The sequence below is a fragment of the Solea senegalensis genome, linkage group LG7 (genome assembly GCF_019176455.1).
Source record: "Solea senegalensis isolate Sse05_10M linkage group LG7, IFAPA_SoseM_1, whole genome shotgun sequence".
In the NCBI taxonomy this organism is placed as follows: domain Eukaryota; kingdom Metazoa; phylum Chordata; class Actinopteri; order Pleuronectiformes; family Soleidae; genus Solea; species Solea senegalensis.
The window spans coordinates 1,648,509-1,669,345 of NC_058027.1; the positions used below are offsets into that span (position 1 = coordinate 1,648,509).

The 20,837-nt window shown below is 42.1% G+C and overlaps 2 protein-coding genes across 3 annotated transcripts in view; one reads left to right on the forward strand and one right to left on the reverse strand.

The window, feature by feature from the left end:
• The window catches only part of swap70a (switching B cell complex subunit SWAP70a), a 924,354-nt gene that overhangs the window by 311,812 nt on the left and 591,705 nt on the right, over positions 1 to 20,837 (reverse strand). The gene's annotated exons all lie outside the window — the stretch shown is intronic.
• Positions 1 to 20,837, forward strand: part of zfhx3b (zinc finger homeobox 3b) — a 184,220-nt gene that overhangs the window by 6,597 nt on the left and 156,786 nt on the right. For both annotated transcript variants that reach the window (XM_044029743.1, XM_044029740.1), the window contains exon 2: positions 8,325 to 8,359. The gene's annotated coding sequence lies outside the window, so the exon portion shown is untranslated. The remainder of the gene's footprint in view (positions 1 to 8,324; positions 8,360 to 20,837) is intronic.

A 20,837-nucleotide genomic window follows, 5' to 3' on the forward strand; every position in this document is an offset into this window, starting at 1 on the left:
GTGTTATTCAGAAGGGTCAGGGGGCGCTCTGAATCTTTGATAAGACGCAAGAATATTATTTTTATTTTTGTTGCTCATTTATAAAATAAAGTAGTGCAGAAATCTGAGCAGCACCTTTCAAAGTTATTTTTGATTATCAGTTGGCCTCATAAATTATTATTCCTCTATATTCCTAATGACAGATACTGTAAATATCCCGTGGCCTAGAATTCATCGAGTGATGAAGCATCATTGCAAAACACACATCTCAGCATTTTGTCTCCCAAAAGTTGTTGTTGTTTTTTAAGGCTGTTGTCGGACGGAATTTAGTCCAACCAATCACCACGGCTGTAGTTTCTGGGACAATGGAAGGTGGAAACGGTTGGTGTGTGTGTGTGTGTACAGATGTGTGTACAGATGTGTGCCGGCACTGACACGGTGACACGGTGACGTTTGTCGTGTCCTCCGGTCGCACACAGGTTCTCATCTGAAAAGGACTATTCCTCCCACCGGTTGTTGTTATTACACACAGTGTGTGTGTGTGTGTGCGTTTATGATTAATGACCCCACTGGGGTATATCCATAACGCTATGACCTCTAGGTAAAATTGAAATGCATACACTGGATGTAGAGCATTCTTATATTATTGCCCAATATACTTAGCAGCCATTACATTTGTTGGCAATAGTGTAAATAAAACACGGCTCTATGAGGTTTCAAATCAACAAGGCCACTCTAAGAAATGGACTTATTGGAATTGCATTAAGTTGATTAGCCAGAGAAATGAATAGTGTTTACAGTGGAGCAGTGTTAAACACCCTTGTTTCTCCCAGCTGTAGCGGAGCATTGACGGTCGGTCAGCATCAATTAAATCTGCTGATCTGTGTATCCTGAGAGGCTGGACTAGTTGTCTTCTAATAAAGCCAGTCTGTGGCAGCAGAATGTTTCATTTCCTCTTGGAGATTGCCCTCGGTAATGCGCAGTGCTTATCATGGTCCTGGAAACGGACTGCGCAAAGACAATGTCCCGATGCTTGATACCCACATCAACCTTGGGCCAGAGCTTACAGCACTTCGACGCGGCAGTTGGACCAATTTAGTTTCACTACTCTGTGACGATTCAGACTCACAAGGCCTCCTGTGCTCCAAATGATGTTGGAATATTAAAATGTGCCGCACATCGTTGTATCCATGTTAAAATTGGGCTTTTTTTTTTTTTAATAGATGTCATTTGGATAAGACTTTGTGTGTTTTGGGAATATTAGCAGTAGCAGTAAGTGTCTGTTTGCGCAGATGAACATGAAAAATGGAGTCTGGCAAGGACAGGGTTGTGAGGGGGCCAAGCTGTCCCTGGCCATTCATTCTCTCTGCCCCCCCTTGTCTAATTAATGGGCGACGTTCATACACGTTATTGCACCAGAGGGTCTGTCACTCATTAATCATGTGACCTTCTGTGGCACAGTTAATGACCTTGGAGGAGTAGATCAGCTGGAGATGGCTGAAGCTGTGGAATTAAATTGTTTTCTGGAAGTGGTCATGGTCACATCAGGCACTTTAACAGCTCCTCCACGCCGGCCCTCTCCTGTTACACCTCAGCCATTGGTCCTTTTAAACTCAGCTACAGGGACGGGCAGGGGAATTTCACCGGAGGTCTGGATTAAAGCGGGCAGGGGATGGAACCAATGTTGAACTGGAGTCACTCAGTTATGACTTTATTGGCTGATTTGCTGCATGACCGTTGCCTGTCACTCTGGAAATCACTTACAAAAGAGCCAACTTATGCCAACTTTTTAGAATTAAAAACTTCTCTCATCAAAGTTCCGTGTTGCAAGTTCAATATTCAACAACTTTTTTTTTTTATTCAAGTTTTCATTCTTTAATTAAACGTATATTTTCCACAGAAAGTCAAATACCTTTACATGCATAATCAGCCTTAATAACGCTGCAGTTAGAAGAGTGAGTGAAAATCTCTTTTCTTACATCCGTCTTACTTTTAAAAGCTTTACATGCAGAACTGTCATGTTACCACATCATCAGCTCATTAAATATTAAACAGTGCAGGTCACATGATGGAGAGATCTTCTTTATTTTGTTATTCTGCAGCTTATTTGAGTTATAATAGAAATAGCGCTAAATCACATGCCGCTGCAAGAAATGAAACAATGGTGACAACATTTTTAGCTGAGGTTCATTATGAGACGCAGTGGTCGCCCAGTTTATAGTAAATGAATAAAACAGAGTGTCGTCTGCATAGCAGTGAACACTGCACTGACTTGGTATATTGTCACTATATTGTCAACAAGAAATATCCACTTATGTTAAAAGCATAAAAACTGTGGGCTACAAGTGTCGCGTCGTCTTACTTTTTACTGACATCCAAAGACTGAACGTAATCTGTAATTTATACAATAATATTTCTATTTTCATGTTGTTTTTCCTCGTCTCTGAGGTTGTTTTACTGCCAGAGAAACACATTTCTATAGCCACCATATTCATAATGAACTATTTCAGGGATTCTTTTTGTGTCCAAAGTTTAAATGATGATCACGTTATAACTGCAACCTCCTTTTTTTTTTACAGTTGCAGCGTTAAAATGTTTGCTTTCTTCTCAGTGACATTGAAATGGTGGGATTTTGTTTATGCCCGCCTTTGTTTATTTAACATTTTGCTCAGCAGGGGACTTTGAGATAGATGGTTTTCAAGACAGTCCCTGCAGACGGTGAGCAAACACTCGACTGCTTCATCAAACAGAACAATCTTCAACTTTCCCCCTCTGCAGTGTGCAGGGAAATGTGACTGAGAGGAACATCATAATGGAATATGATTGAAAACCATCGTCCTAATTTTTTCTGTCTGTAACAACATGCAAGTCCTTTTTAGAGGATTTATTTCCAACTATGTGTAAGTGAAACCTTACATGGAAAGAAAATGCACCGATGGACGAAAACCTTGATTTTTTTTGATATTAATGAACTCATCTGTGTGATGGAGTCGCACCTGTCTATTTCTTTTTTTTTTTTAACCTCACTAACACACGGAAGTCGACCTGAAATGCAGCGACAGAGCTAAAACAAATTTTCATGGGCTGAAAAGTGAGTTCACCTCTTGTGAAATGAGTTCTGAATTGAGCTCATTCCACGTTTGTCCAAATGTGAGGCAGGGACGGTGTAATGGTCTCATGGTAGCATTTTCTTTTTCATTTAAAAATACATTTTTTTTAAAAAAAGGAGCTGAAAATCCATTGTTAAAATGACATTGTGGGGACAGACGTGAGCCTTTGCAAATATACTCATTAAAACTCACATCAATTCAAACATGCACACACATACAGACTGTGCCATTATCTGTTAACCCTCTCCTAACAACCACTGTCTCTCTCATTGCTGCCTCCGTTTCTCTCTTTCCACCAATTTTTCCGTGTTGCAAGTGCAGGCTTGATTAATATTTCCACTCTTCAGTAACCATGGCAATAAGGTCACTGCATATGATACTTAATTGAATCTTCACAGTGCTTTTGTGTGCATCTCCTGTGTCTGGACAATAAAAATCTTCCACATATGACCAACCCCCTTCCTTTATTCCACTCCTCTCCGTCTTTCTTTTCATTTTGTGCCCCATGAATTTATTCATTTGTTTCCTCTGCTACCTCTTTCTTGTTCTCCCTTTCTTTCCTGGCTATTCTGTGACCTAATCTTCCTTGTCCTGTCATCGCACTCTTGCTCTTTTTCTTCTCAAACAAACATTGTTCTCCTGCATGCCTTGTCCTTCACTGAGAAGCAGGATGGTGATATTTGTGTCGTGTAATGCCAAAGTCTTCCACCTGCAGGAACAGCACGTGGTGACTTATTGCTCTTTAACGCCAGAATAATGCACAGTGTGCACTTCCTCTTTCTTTGGCCTTTTTTGCCCCACTATTTTCCCTCTGTATGTCGCTGCCTGCTTTTCTAACCATGCTGCATTTGCATACACAAATCCGTCTCGAGCACAAATAAATTGATTTCAAATGACACTGATGACTCAAGGAGTGACACAAAATGCCTGATGGCAAGGAAACAATCGGGTGCTCTCTGAGCAGGTGTTCCGATTAATGCCTAACAAATTGGGGTCTCTAAGATCCGGACATAAGTGGGAGATACGTCCCCTCTTCACGCAGCACACAGACCAACACACAAACACATGTTGACTGAGTCTTTGTTCACGCAAGTATGGAGGCTAATCCATGACAAGAGGGGATGCAGGTTCACGGGGAGAAAACACTGGAGTGGATAAAGACTGAGGGGTGAAGAGGAGGTGCTGCTCTGTGAGAGGAGCTCGCTTTTCAAAATGGCAGGACGGACACAGGAATGAAACGCAGTGCTATATCAGGGTCGACTGTTCAGATTCAGATTCAGAGGAATCACTGTTTCCCTCCAAAGGCCGTTAACTTGAACAATACAAACAAATGTGTCAGTGTAAAGGTAAGCTGAATTATAAATAATGCATTATTGAAAGAACGAAATAAAAGCAATCTCGAGTCCATCGTTAGACGTGAATAAAACAGAGGAAGATGAGAAATGGGAAGAAAAAAAGTACACATCAGATTTGACATGTGCACCATAAAATAACCATTAGCAGTTACCTACAATCTGAAGTGACAGTCTATCAATAATGTCAGAGTGAAAATGGGACAGGTTTGTTGCTGTCTTTAAATCACCACAGACTCCATATATCAGAAACGCATGCAGGTATAGGAAATGCATTACGGCCTGATGTTAATGGGTGTGGCGGCAGCGCGGGGACACACGGGGGATCAGGAGGGCACCACTCACGTCTCACTGGGTCACAGGCATCAGACACCTGCTTGGTCTGATTCTTAGTGCTGTGGATGACATTTATTATTGTTTTCTTCAGATATAAATAAATATATAAATATAAGATAGAAACATTTTAAAACACCTCTATAGGTGGACTGGTGACATTTAACATTACAGTAGAGCAACAATATTCTTATAGTATAGAAAACTAATATGGCATTGGTTATGGCAAATGAATGGGAAAGATGTGTGGAGCTTAGAGGGGTTGAATATTATTACTCTGTTATTCTAATTACCATTGTTATTAAAACTGCATTACAAATAAGATGGTGTTACCATACTATTACAATGTTAGTGTAATGTAATGTCAAGTGTTACTGAAGAGCTTTAGTTGTTTCTAGTAAAAAAAAATGCAATATAATATTATGTTTCATTATTAAAAATATTGTTGCTTAATACGTGAAATACCCCGAACGTGTATAATCCTAGAAGACGTTTTAAATCTTGTTTTTCCACATTTACAGTATGAATATTCTGTCCAACAAAGGAACAAACTTTCTGTTTGAACTGTTCAAAATCTGCTTTAAAATATAAAAAAAATGACACTAAGCAAAACTTTCACTTCCAGAGATATGCAAATAAGCACTGACACACACACACACACACACTGACTCCCTTTCACCACCTGATCCCTTCATCGCTAATAGAGCATTTTTGTTCAGTCAAACCTTGTGTTGCATATGAATGGAGCTTTTAATGAAAGGGACATGCACGCAGTGTGTGACAGCAGAGCATGCCATGGTTAATATGGAAGCACGTGGCAGCTATAGTATGCCCATCTGCTTCTCACACACGCCCCTCAGCCGCCCTGTTTCCACCATGTGCTGGTGTAACAGGCAGCCATTGTAGCCACAAGTGTCTCCACATTACCACGCTTGCCAGCTCCCGTCACTTGGCAGCGGGCCTGCAAAGCTGCCTGCCCCCTTATGAGAAAACGATCTAATTGTGCCAGGGGAGAGAGCTCAGGGGGAAGAGGGGCGAGGAGGGGCGAGGAGGGGCGACGAGGGGCGACGAGGGGCGAGGAGGGGGACTTGATTTACATACAGCTTAGGCGACACTCATCTGATTTTAAATAGCTCCAGAGTAATTAAGGATCATTAGTCTTTTTTTGTTTTCTTTTGTGCCACACTGGAGCAGTGAGAGCACGTGAGGCGTGGTGCCACCTGTGGGAATGTCTGTCTCCCACCCTCCCTCTCCATTCATGTCTCGTACTCTGCCTTTGACACAGCCTTGCTCTGTGTGTAAACAAACACTCAGCACCGGCCTGGCACTGCAAGGGAAGCCACTTTGGCAAAGACCCAGCTCTGAAGCATGCATCTGATGACGCTGCAGGCTCAGGAGGCACCGGCTGTTTGTTCTTCTCCGTGGTCACTAACTGTAACGTATACAGATATGATGTGTAACATGTTACATATTTTCGAGTAGAGCGCGTACATTAGCCGGAATATATCTAAACGGATAGAAATCAATTTTTTATGTTGAAGATCACAGATCACCGTGCTTATTTTTGGGTGCCTTTTAATGATGTTTGCCTTTGAAAATTGGCACAAATAATAAGCCTCATCTGTATGTGAAATGCAAATAGTTCACAATAGACGTCTTTGTGAAAGAATGGAACAGAAACACTGGGAGAGGGAGTTTTTCAGCACAGTGTAACCTGCAATCTAAATTTGACCTGTTAGTTTAATTAGGTATGTGATCGTTTTTGCACTTTTAAATAAATCTAAATGCAGGTAACTCAAAGTATGATTTTGTCTGTGCACACAGGCGGAGCATAATGTCTGTGATCGTCGTCTGTACTCTGACTGCAGCCAGTTGGACTGAAATTACACGAAATTACACTTTCAAATCATCTGCCTGAACAGAATTCCAAAGAGCATGTGATCAGGCAGGTATCTTAAATAAGATATAATCCAGAGAACCGCATCGGCTCAAGGTCACACGCGCAGCAGCAATAACGGCGGGGATGTGTTTATGTCTGTATTTTCCATTACTCATATGTAGCGGGCAGCAGTGTGTTAAGCACCCCTGACATCAAAGGCAGCACAAAGACAGGTATGGTATGGAATGTGAATGTTCCCGTGTCCATTTGTGTGGCTGTAAGTCCCTCCTCACTTGGTATAGAAAAACACTTACTGCTAATGTAAATAGCAAGGCAGCATAAATCAGGAGCCACGCGCAGCCCGGGAGAATATTGTGTAATAGTTATTGCGAAATGAAGTGGCATTTGGATCAATATCCCACTATATCTCACTCTGGCGTAATGGCGCAGGGGGAAGCTGGAGGCCAAGGGAGTTTGGTCCCTACACCCCACCATGGGCCTATAAATCTACCTGACCTGCGGCCCGCTTATTAAAGTGCATAGACAATTGGCAGCAGCCATCCAAAAATACAAGCTTACTTACTGACCTGGAGTCTGTGCACGAGATGCTTTTACCTTGTCTCAGGCCAGGGGTTAGAGGCTGATGGAGAACACAGCATCATCATGTTATACTGCACGGAGGAACAGCTTGGTATTCATTATTATCACTGGATTTTAAAGTGACATTTGAATGTCACAGGAGTGCAGAGAATAACGTACATTCATTTCTTCACGTTTTAGTTTACCTTATTAATGTAAGGTAATGTTCATGTTTATGTTGTGAGTGAAACTTCTCCTCTGCAAAGCTGTGGTTTGGTTGATTTTTGAGTTTGGTGATGTTTGAGTTTTGATGCAGCGTGTGTGTTCAAGCTTTATATATATATATGTATATATATATATATATATATATATATATATATACATACATATATATATACATATATACATATATATATTTATGTGTGTAACCTCCCACTTAAACATTAAAGACAATAAGAAAAGCATCTCAACACAAGTGTTTAAATTGGAGAGAGCCGTTGTCTTGGTGAGAAGGGTGGCAGATTGTTTTAATATGTGCTAATTAATAGAATGATCATTATTAAAGTGTGTGATTCCTTTGGAAAGTCACTGGGGACCAACGTGCTGCAAACTGTTTTCTTTTTATCTTTCTAAGATATGAGAAGGCTTTTATTTGCATATACACGTCTTGTGTGTGTGTGTGTGTGTGTTTTTTTAAGTGAAAATATTGCGGTGGCTGTAGTTATTTTTTGCATAATGTATCAGTGCAGTGTCCTTTTTTTCCCCCCAGGTTGTAATATAACTTCATAACAAACAGCACAAGCCTGGAGACACAAATAAGTGCAGCATAACAATAGAGTAGATAACGACTGTCTGTGATTTACCAGTTTATTCAGGTTTTATCCGTTCATACATAAGAGGGCTGTTGCAATCTTAGTGCAGCCTTGGGGCAGATATTATTGGTCAGTAAGAAGGATGTTGGCAAAAGGTTATGAATAATAATTGTAATAACACGAAGAGTGAGACCTGAGCTACCATTTCTGTTTTTGTGTTGTTTTTTGATGTTCTGACTGAAGACCGTGGACAATAATGTATTTCTCTTGTGTTTTACAGGATTGTGAAGGAAGCGTTCCTTTTCTTCACAGCTGGTAAGTGTTGCCTTCAAAACCATTTCCCTGCTTGTTGATATGTTCTAAAAAAGAATTCTTCTTTCTTTGGGGAAAGTTTGTATTTCATAGATTTAATCTCCAAGAAAATTCTTGTGAAATTGACTGAAGAAAAGTATCAGCCAAAGAGTTGAGAGTTCAAAAGAGGGTGTGCAAACACATTATTCATCTTTAGTTTTATTTTCTTATTTGTTTAGTGTTTCTAACTGAGTCTAATAAATCACTGGGTAACCCTGAAAGGTTTGATGTTAAACTAATGGAATCACATTTCTTTTGGCTTGGTTTTCTGAAGGTTGAGTCTTAAATGAAGTAAAATTTAATGTTTTTCCTTTTTTTTTCAGAACTAGAAACTGATTGAAAGTTAACAAAGCTGTCAAACTCCGTTTGGACACAAATATTCTCATTCATTTGTGTAAAACAATCAAAAACAAAATCCCGAACATTTATTTTAGCATATTTCTCGTCAACATAGTGAGGACATGACATTAAAATATTATGGTAGTTACTGCTTTTTATTGAGACCTGTCATTGTTTTAGTTTTATTGTTTTAATTCATACAGTAAACAGTGTTAATATATCAGTCACAATTAAAATAAATCAGATGTATATTTTTATTTTTACAGCTCTTAATATAGTTATATCAGCAGTTTTTAACACATGTAGTAGATTTGCATCAAGTTTCTATTCTATAGATTTGATTTCCCTCCATACGTGTGAGCAGATGCTATAGACGCCTCCTCTTTGCTGCTGCTGCTGCTGCTCTGACCTTGAACCCAGAAGGTCAGCAGTTCAGATAACAAAGGTGAAGAGGATCTGGTTGTGTATGTTGGAACAGTGAAGCAGCTGGATCTGATTGTGTGGAGTAGAGTCAGAGAGAGGGGAGATAGGTTTGGACCACACTGTAGCACAAATGATTGGTGTTTGGTGTTTGAAAATCACATGTAAATGTGCTGGACAGTCTGACCTGTGAGGACCTGTGACCAGTGGCCGGCCTGTAATCCTCTCCTAAATGGTTTGACAATAGAGAGACGTATTGATCTGGTCATCCTTGTGAACAAGGGTCAAGAACCTGACACACGGCTGCCGTGTGCTTTGTGTCTGCAGGTATAGAGCGGCTTTATCATCATTGCATCTCCCTTTGTTTTTGTTCCACCACCTGTCGTTTACCACAGTACGGCGCACACTTGTGTTTCAGCTGCGACAGACAGGCTTCATACATCTGCCATTGAACCAAAAAAAAACATTAGACAGGCTCTGGAAATAACTTCTGTTCTTCTTAAATTCAGCACAAATTCAGCTTATTCATGAGAGCTTTAGTTACCTACACGTCTGCAAGCTCCTTATCAGAGCTCCCAGTTTTCCCCACTGTGCCTGGGCAGCTGCTCTTCTCTGGACTCACCCAAAGAGAGCTGGCCAGCTCCCACATCTGGCCAGACAGAACAACAGAGAAAAAAGTGGGAAATCCTACCAAGCGCTCGCTCTCTCTCTCTGTCTCTCTTTCCCTCTCTCTCCCTCTCTCTCTCTGTCTGTCTCTCTCTCACTGAGATTCTTTCAGAGTGACCTGTGATAGAGCAACATCTGGAAGGAGCAGCAGTTTTCTTTCCTTGTGTTTTTTTGGGGAGATCTTGGCCCCCGATAATCCGTCTCCCTCCTCATTAAAGGAGCTGAATAAACACAGGCCTCTTCCAGTTGTTCCTATGAATTTCCTCACCAGGCGTCAGGAGACCCGAGCAGGGGCTACTGGATCAAAGCACCAGGCAGCCCCATGTGTGCCGAGAGTGAGAGTGTGTTCCGGGGTTGGGCCCATTACCTTTCTCCCTGGGAGCCTTGGAGGCTTCTAGGTCAGTGGCTCTAAGCTCTTTGGCCCAAACTCAGCACAGGAGGAGGAGGAGGAGGAGGAGGAGGAGGAGGAGGGAAAAAAGAAAAGAAAAGAAAAAGGAACATTTTGGGAGAGCCACAGATAGAATCTCAGAAAAGATGACTAGACAATGTTTCTTCAGTCATTCGTAGAAACAGTTCACAGTGACCATGTTGACCTGAATCACCTCACTCCTTTGTTTTGGGGGAGTTTTTAAACGTTATAACAAAACATAGTCAGACTAATGCATGAATGTAACTTAATGTAGAAAACAGTGTAAAACTAAATGTATTTAAGCTTGAGTCAAGTCCAATATATGGCAATATTGTCTCGGTTTGTGTGTGTGTGTGTGTGTGTGTGTGTGTGTGCGTGCCACTCTAATGCACTGACCCTGGTGTGACATTCATTTTCTAATTCCCTGCACTTCCTGGCAATCAACTTAGAGGGGCAGTGGTTCGCTGGAAAAGTTTGCAGCCGAGGCAATTAAAGGCTGGAATGTAAGCAGTGGGAGCAAAATCAACAGAGGCAGAAGAGGATGATGCCCTGTGCTGTAATTGTTACCCACTTACTTAGAAAGATGATAAAATTTACCAAATTGCATCCCTTGTGCACTAAAGAAAAAAAAAAAATACCAATATTAAATGGTCAATGTAATTAACTTACCTGGCTCCTTGCTGCATGATGGGTGCAGATGTGGTTGGAAATGAACATAGTGTTTGTATATGTGCACCACGTGCACGTGTGTGTGTGTGTGTGTGTGTGTGTGTTTGTGTACAAATGGCCCCGTGGTCGTCATCAGGCTCCCATCAGCCCCTCCATTAGTTACTGAGCTGTGGGTCCGTGCTGGAGTCTACCTGCCCTGAATACAGATGAGGGGAGGAAAGTATGGGCAGCAAGCACAATGGAGACAAGCGCACACACATACACACACGCACACACACACATACACACACGCACACACACGCACGCACTCTCTCCCAACACGTTATCTATTTTGACATGCAGCGACTTATTTCTGACACACACATTTTGTAATCAAAGAAATTGCATTCAACACAACTGTGTGACTGAAACGTTGCATCACACATGGAATAATAGGAAAAAAAAGATCATTAGAAACATTTCTGTATATTTAAAGCTGGCTGATAAAAGCACACGCGTCTGGTTTCTGCCTGTCACTGGACACTGGCACACCGGCGCCTGTGGAGAGCACTTCATCTGGTGCGGGCAGATCATCGCTCACACATTCTGAAATAACGTCACACACAGCAGAGTACACACACCGTCAGCCCGGCACAAAGGCAAACATGGCTGCATGGTTCTTTTTCTGGAGCCAGAGACTCACATGCTTGTGACAGGAAATCTGCAGGCAGTCATCACGACGCGCCGAGCAAACACGCAGCTGCCACGCTCTCTGAGGATTCTTCTCATGTGCCGATGCCGCCGCAGACATGATGAAGCCATTAGAAAGGATGTTTGATGTAAAACCGTATTTTTAAAAATGAAGTACACATTCAATCTCAGTTGTGTTGTTTTCTAAAAAGAAAGTTGATCATAATTTTCAGAAACAATTATTTAAAACCTAAGCGAGACATTTTCAGACTGTTGGGACGGGTGAGAGACGTAAAACCTCGTCGGTGACGCTGCTGATCGTTTGTTTCTAGGTTGAGTTCAAGGCCAAAGACCGGGTCGCTGTCTCAGAGTTCAAACAGGAGCCGTAGGGTGCGTCAGTTGGGGGAGGGAGGGAGGGAGGGCGAGAGGGGACGTGATGGCTTCTGTGTGTCCCTTTGGCAGTGCAATGGGACCCTTGGGAGACCTGGGTCAGGAGGTCTCCTCACAGCCTCCCTACATTACTGTGCCATTTAAAGCCACCCAGCATCTATTTCCTCCAATAAAAACTAATAACCTTTTCTGTCGGAAATCAAGGCAGCTCTTGAGTGCTGGAGCAGAGGCCCGGCTGGATGGTCTGTAATTGCAGTCCAGAAGTCCCCCTGTAGTTTATTTTTGCAATGTTTTGGATTTGATCCCCCACCACCACCACCACCACCCTGTCCTCTTGGTGCTCTGCACTTTGCGGCTGATTGCCTGCACAGCTCGCCCCACACTCAGTAATCAGACAGGAACTAGAGAGGGGACAAAACAGCAACTCAAGGACCTTTTATAATTGGGAGGGATTTGGAGGGCAGTTGGACTTTACATTTGGTTGTGATGGTGACTGTGCTGGCTGAATGACAGAGGTGGCAAAGCCCCCATTACCATCAAGTAGTCCATTGTGAGGCAGCTAGGAATAGTCAGCTCTGTTACTGTCCATTTGTCCATTTGGGACGTTGCAGCATGAATTTGGGCAGAAAAAAAAAAAATCAATCCACTGCACCTTTAGCTAAAGATTCTCAGACGTCCTGATGCACATTTTTCAGCTTCAGAGCTGTGACGCGTACATTTGTGTTGCAGTCATTTGTAAGAGTTTTTTTTTTGCGCTCTGTGTATTTATTGGAATGACATTTGAAATTGTAATGAATCATGTTTTAGATACAGCTTTGTTACTCACAGTATACCCTTCAGTTTCATATGCAGTACACTTTTAAGTGTAAATGCTCATCTTTTCTGAAAGATGTAGTTATTTCTTTTGTTTTATATTGATGTGTAGAAGCCACATAAAAATCACATCATTCCTAATAGTACAGTATCAAATAACAGGGTATAGAATATTACTATAGTATAGGAACATTTCACACAAACACTTACAGACTCTGCTGTATTATGTTTGAATGAGAGAATAACAGTGTGACTTAGCTCTGCACTAACATTAGTATTGAGGTGAATTCAGACTCAGCTCGGTCCAGAATGCCCTGGAGCTCCGGACCTCAGCTTGTCCAGAACTACAAAAGATCAAGAGTGTGGAAACGGGGAATCTGCTGCATGAAAATAATTAGATTTTTCTGATTTGACATCTGGATTTGGATAATTACATTTTGATTTATTCAAATTTCCTGCGATGAGTAACCAAGCAAGCTTTTGCATATTATACTTACACATCCAGCGCTGTGCAGGTAATTGGCATCCTTCTCTTTTTTCCATTTCTTTTCTTTCTGAAAACAAACTCATGGTTCTAATCAATTAGGCACTTTTTAGTTGCTTGCTTTTGGATGCACTGCTGGATATTAAATAATGAGAGCCTTAAAGGCCCAGTGTGTTACAATTAGTCACAACAAATTCTCCTCCACTCACCTCTACATTTTTCTCAAGGACGTCGGGGAACTACGGTGGCCTTTACATGCCATTTCCACCTTCTTCCTCATTGGTTTATGCAGTGGATTGTTTTCTTTGTGCAGCAAACTTTAAACCCTGAAACACAAACTATAGCTTGTTTTGACAATACATGGCCGCCCTTGTTTAAAATATCAATTTTACACTTATACAAACACTCAACGGTAGTATTTTAATTTCTGCCAATAATAAAAGGTATTCCTTTGTAAACTAAACCCTATTTTATGTCGCACACGGGACCTTCAAGCGTCATGTGGGTCACGGTCTGGGTCTGTCGTGGCACTGCAGTGATGTAAAGACATTACGCCGCCTCTGCCACAGAGAGTCACCGCCTCCGGGGCATAAAGGCCGCAGCGTAGTCAACAACAAATATCTGTCGTCCTATCAGAACACACACAGCACTGCTCTGTGTCCTTGTGATGCTTTCACCAGCCAAGTGTTTGGAAGGTTAATATGTGTCATACAGCCTAATATGAGACAACCGTGATATGCTCCAGTGTAGTAACACAAAGGCGGATTCAAGGTGCTAAAGCAAAATACTAGAAATTCTTAAAAAATAATATTAGAAGCACAACAAAACAAACTAAATTGTTAAAAGAGGTAAAAAGGCTAAAAAATAATGAAAGGAAGAAATGGAACAAAAAAATTTAAAAGTTTATGTAGATTTTTACGATTATTTAGAGTTTAAAACATTTTGAGCCATTTATAATCTGCAAAGATGACGCATCCATTTTGAATTTTGTTTAAGAGTTCCTTGTGCAATAGTCTGATTCTGTAATTATACATGAACACTAATGTGTGACTTTTTAAGACAATAATCGTGGTTCACAAAGACAGTGTTGTTTTTGTGCCCGGAGACAAATGACTAAATGTTAAAGTAAGACAGAGAGATCAGACGATCACGGGGTCTGTGTATTCAGGCTTCAATCACAAATCATGACCGAAAAGTAAAGTGTGATCAGTTTTCAGCTCTTACACTCATTAGTGAATTGGTGTATTTTAAATATAAGCATGAACATTCTCGCGGGTAAATTAGGTAAGATTGTGTTGTGAGACATCTCACTTTAGCTCCTGTCGCTTCTGAGGCAACGAACTTGACTTGAAACGTGAGGATAATCTGTTGGTCTGTAATACACCGTAATGAGCAGATCAATAATAATTATGGAGCCTTCTTGGCTCACAAAACAGAGCAAAGTGTCTGTTATGTGCTCACATGTGCTCATGGTCACGTCTTACTGTCATCTTTAAAAATGTAGCTCCTCTTGTATCGTACGTGTCGATGTTCAACTTCTGTGCTGAGATTATCCGAGCCTGTCCAGATAGGCCACTGTAAAATTAATTTTTAACAAATAATATAATTTAACACCATTCAAATAAAAATTAAATTAAAAATGCATAATTACCTCTCACAGTTGCAGTGCAGTGTTCAGAAAAGTGCTTGTGTTCAGATACACATATACCAGAGGCGTTGACGTAGGTGTTCATTGTACCAAACTATTTCTCACAACCTGCAACTAAATGTCTAAATAAATTGCAAGCTTTAATAGTGCAGTCGATGTGATTGTGCCTCTAACTGAAGTGTAACCCTGTAATGCTTTGATTCTCCTTGGTTTGCTGTGTTCATGAGCTCATGACAGCAGCAGCAGATACGGCCACTTAGTGACAGAATAATATTTAAAGGTTAGAAACTTCTCTGCAGAAGTAAATCCTGAAAGAAAGATGGATACATTACATCAAAAATGACTAAGATTGTATTGCATGACTCGAATGACGGAAGGGGAAAGTATGCTACAATAGCAGGAATTTGTTGCTAAACAGAGATAAATCTTCTACAGTAAAATGAAGTGCAGTGTCTAATAAATGACCAGTTTCCGCTCTCGTTTTATGCGTCCCTGTTTTTGTGTTTTCGAGCATTACTGTATGTTTGTGTGCACACTTCCTTAATTGCATTAAGAGGATGACGCACTTTCTTACTCTGTTTAAGATCACTTTAATTGCCTCTGAATGGTGCACGAGGCAAGCAGGGACTACAGGCACCATGTGGACATGCAATTAGCTATCTTTCATAAGATGCTCCAGGGAGAAAAGAGAGGACTCCAATTCATAAAGGAATTTGGCACACAAGGCAACACATGATATTTTGTGTCACTGCTGTGGCGGCATCCTGATGGAATGACATTTCATTTATTCTAGAATCAGACATTCAGGCAAAGCAAGAAAGAAAGAGAGATCCAGTCAAAGAGAAAGAAGAGGGACTGTGATGAAAGGGGAGAAGGCGCAGTGGCTGCAGGAGACACCGAGATAGGTGAGGTGCAAATACAAAAATGTGGAGAGGAAGATGGCGAGAGTTGACACGATAGTGAGGAGTGAGGGGAGAGTGATCAAATTAGATGGAGCTACAGACGGAGAGAGATATGTGGGCCTCCGTCTGGAAACGCTGCTCTAAAGACGACTCACTGACACAGTGCTTTACTTGGAGATTATATAGGGTTCATTTTACATGTGCCATCAAGCCTGACATGTCACATGGAACATGAGGGATGGTCCAAAGCACCAGATACGATGCTGTTATTTTAACTTCACTTCGTTGATCGTTGTTACACAGGTGTGCTGTCCATTTGTCTTTCACACAAATATTCTTTCTTTCTTTCATATTTCTTTCCATCATTTTGCCCCTGATATTAACGTCATCCTTTATGTAGACAACGATAGGCTGCGCATGCATTTTTCATGTGTATAAATGTATAAGTGTCAGTAAGTGACGTCATGCATTTAGGCTAATGGCATTGTTGTGACACATATCAGAAGCTTTTAATCCCGCACAATGGAATAGGTAGCACTACTCATGCTCTCTATCTCCTTTGGCTGCCCCTCCTTTTCTTTCTCCCATTTCCCATTCTCCCCCCCCCCCGATCCTGATAGCACCCCCATCTTGGACAATCTCTCCGTGTCTCTTGCTGTCTCTCACGTTCTTCCGTTCCCCCGTCTCCCTCATCCTTACCCGATTCTCCCTATCCCTCCCTCTTCTCTTCTTCATTTAATAGTGGACCTCAGAGTGGTTGCCATGTCGACCAGTGAGCATATTACTATGGCAACCAGTCTGAGCGAGACGAGGCTGCTGATTAAGGAGAGATGTGTACTGTAGCCTGGCCAGTGGAGGGTGGGGAGGAAAAGGGGGAAATTGTGCTGTGGTGTTGTGGTGCGGGGGGTGCTGGTGTGTGTGTGTGTGTGTGAGGGGGGGGGTGTAGGTTGTATATTATAGGTCTGAACATTTTTATACTGTGTGTGAGTGTTTGATCTGTCATTGACTAAACCACGAGTTACATGTGGACAATTTGACTATTCGGTGACAAAAGCAGTCAGTGGTTATGGGTCGAGTTAACAAGGAAACAAGTCTCTCTCTCTAATAATGAACTAGTCTACTACCTGCAGCCAGTCAGTCTGTCTGTCTGTCTGTATCTGATAATCCTTGCTTTATGTCATAAAATTCAAATTCTTTGTGTCTCGCTGACATAAAGCCGACCTTCATTGTCGTATAATGCTCGATCTGATTTCCTCGACTGGGGCAAACTTTCTTGAAAGCTTCTACCAGAGAGATAAAAAATGCTAAACATTCTTAAGAAACTGCCTGGACGTTCTCCCACAGGCCCACGCCGCTGAACGGCTTTGTTTGGGTGTAATGTCGGCACACTTGACCTGCGGGTGAAAATGTTGCTGCTCTTGTATTTGGTAGAATTGTATCAAGTGTTATGACACGTGAGGGACGGAGCAGGCATCGCTTTTAAAAGCCTTCGCCCTCCTCCAACACTAATGAACACTGCAGAAGACGCCTCAGACCTCCCAGATCCATCAGAGAAACTAATTACAAGATCCAATTAAAGAGAGAGAGAGAGAGAGAGGGAGAGGGAGGTGAAAAGAAAGAGAGAGCATGAGAAAGTATGGATGTGTGTGTGTGTGTGTGTGTGTGGGGGGGGGCTCTGTCGTTTACTATTGACCTAGCCAAGCTGCCAGCTCATTGAAGACAGTAATTATAGCTTATTTATTATTCATCCTTGAGCTAAATAAGAGCATGACATTTCAATAACAATAATAAGGGCAAAAAAAAAAGTGCAGCACAAACTATGGACGTACTAATTGCGGTGCTCAGAGATTAAATGACTGGAAAAATGTTGTTATTTACTTATTCATAACATTTAGACATAGCATAGCGATGCACTTTTCCCCTGAGATCGTCCCTGACAAACTCAGGACGCCGTGCTTCCCTTAACAAGTGTTTTTGTTTTCTGATGGGGGGAAGGGGGGGGGTCTGTATCCCTGTGCAAAGACTTAATAATAACTTTCTCTCGCTGTTAATTATGACTGGTATATTAGAATGAGTGGATGAGCGGCGTGTGCGCTTAAGTTCTCAAAAATAGAAGAATCTTTTGGATTTCAGCGCGTTCGATGAAAACCTTGCATGCAAACATTTAATGCAGTTCTTGGTTTGTCTATATGACTTCATCCATCATGCATGCACAAGTTCTACACTGGCGTTTCTCTGCAGCTCTCTTTCCCCTCAGCTGAACTCTAAGGCACCTCATTAAGACTGCCAGCTCTTGGCCTCATTGGCTTTGGCAGAGGTGAAGAATATCACATAATCATGAAGTGGAGATGGCATTACACTCATCACAAATTATAGATGAGTTTTATTGTGCGGCTGCAGGCCTGGCAGAGTGGTGCTTAACTGAAGTTACTGCCGTGGGGGTCTGCACAACTGCATAACTAAGACTTATTTGCACAAGATGTGGTTTCGTTTTATTCCAATCAAGTCCAAGTGCGAGGGCCGCGTTGTGTTCAGCAAACAGAGGGAACGGTATATGAATGTAACATATATGTGTCAGGGAAAGTCATGACAATTATAATTGATTCGTTGCTGTTTACCTATATATCTGCCTTTGAATGGACTTGATCAAACAGAGATGACTGTGTTGTCGCCTGTCATTTACCTGCCAGACACGGAGAAGAAGAACTGTTTTTGATCTCACCACTCGTCCGTTATGGCACCGAGCTGAGAAACACAAAGAAACGGTAGAAATGAAAACACTAAGACAAACAGCGTCCTGTGATTGCCTTTGATTTTATCTCTTTGCAATTATGTGTTCATCCACGCCACTAAAAAAGTCATTTAATGGCTTCATCGTTAACTGCGTGATGTATAATCGTACAATGCACCACGCGCCTCGTCATGTGTCACATTGACACTGGACTACAATAAACTAGACTATCCCCGTGCCTCCTTTTCTCCTTAACGCCTTTGTCCTTGAATCTCAAAAGAGGCTCGTTAATATAATTCTATTAGGTGATTCGAGCAGCCGCACACTTCAGATGCTGTAAATGAATCGTCAATATTTGGAGAGCTGGTAAAGGCGTGTTCACAGATACGTCTGTGAAACATCACCATGTGTTTCTCCTGTTTTAGTGCACTTGTGCACATGCTCCGTGACGCACACGCTGACAGGCACAAACCTTGACCTTGCACAACTGAAAGAGGAAAATAGCAGTGCAGTGACCTATGGAGAATTGGTGCTGGGGTAGAGGTTCATTCAGAGGGCTGGAGAGCTCCCTCTCTCCCTCTCTCCCTCTCTCCCTCTCTCCCTCGCTCCTTGATTCCCTGATTTTTCTCCTCCCCTGCCTCCACTTGCCAGTTGTGCAGACATTTCTCTGTGCCCTGCTACAACAGGAGGGGGAGGTTTTGCCACTTATCAGCTGATACGGGACGTGTCCTCAGACGGAGCCATTGATTTTATTGATTCATTCATTTGTGGCTTTTCCCATACAGTTGTCTTCTATGCAGAGCTGTGGTGTTTGCTGGGTGACCATATGGAAAATTAAAACAACAACAACAACACTATTGTTACTTTCTATTCCAGTTTTAAACATGAAATGGATTTGTACAAAGGAAGTTCTGCTCCTACTTTCAAAATCTGTTATGCCTGAGTTTGTCTTTAACTTTCTCCTCATGTAAATGCATATGATTGCACTCATGCTAACAGGATCACATGTGATATGCAGACGAACACACCGGCCCATTGCTCTCTCAGTACACACACACACACACACACTGACCAGATCACACCCCCTCCGGGCTGTGGGGCAGTGCTTGAGCGATGTCTCCCCAGGGGGCTGATATTTTATAGTTTGTGTCCATCAGTGCTGTAGCCCAGGGCACCAGGGTTGACAGTAAGTGCTCTCAACACCGGTGACACTGATTCATCTAAGCTATGACACAGATGGGAGAGAAGGGGGAGGAGACTCCACCAGAAAAGAAATATACAGAAACACCTAGAGACCAGTTTACGCTCGTGCGTCATGTTTTCGTGCTTAAATGAGCGCAATGCAAATACTGTATCCAACACATGCGTGCGAGTGCATGCGTGTTCACCATGCACACAGGGCTGCACTATGGCACGGTGGTCTAATATGTGTTGGACCAGAGAGATTGGCTTGAGGAAGAGACTCCAATCTAACATGGCATTTCAATTTCTCACTCGCCCCTCATGGCTGTGCTGTGCACTGCTGCACCTCTTCTACATATATATAGGGAGGATGCCTGTAAACTCCAGCCTTCTGGATGCGCATACTAAGCAATCAATGTGTCACCTCTTCCTGACAATCCGCTTTTTTTCATATGGGGCCATGCTCATTTTTTCTTGTCAGCAGAAGGTAATTTGCTCTATTGTGATTCAGTCCTAAAACTTGGTGACGAGGTGTCTGATAAGTCGGTTCCTCTCCTCTGTCTCCCCCACTCCCCCACCCCGCATCACCCACAATATGGAAAAACCAAAGTAAGCACCCCAACCCCCATCCTATCTACACCCAACTGCACCCCCACACCCCGGTCCCTTCTTTCTGCACCAAGCCCAACATAGTTGTATCCGAGGCAGGCTGCTAAATTAGATAAGCTGGGCTGTGGCGCAGCGCCCCTGATTAATAAAAGATGCAGTGCTCCCTGGGGACGGCCCCTCCGAGGGCCGAGCGGCATCTACCCGCAGACAATGGAGTTTGCTCGCACACAATGAACAGGAAATGGAGAATGAACCAATCATGGAAATATAACATTTAAAGCAGTGCTATCCTGTGACCCTCTGTAACATTTTGCATGCATCATAATGATAATAATTAATTTTGGAAAAGGAAAAAAAAGAGACTCAAATTATGAATATATTCATTTAGTTTGTAAGAATATCCCGTTATTGTCGTATGTTGATGGAACAGCAGATTCCCCGCTGTTTTATGACAGTCAGGAAAGCAACGCAGCAGAACTGCTGCAAATTTATGATCAGTTTCACGTTGGCC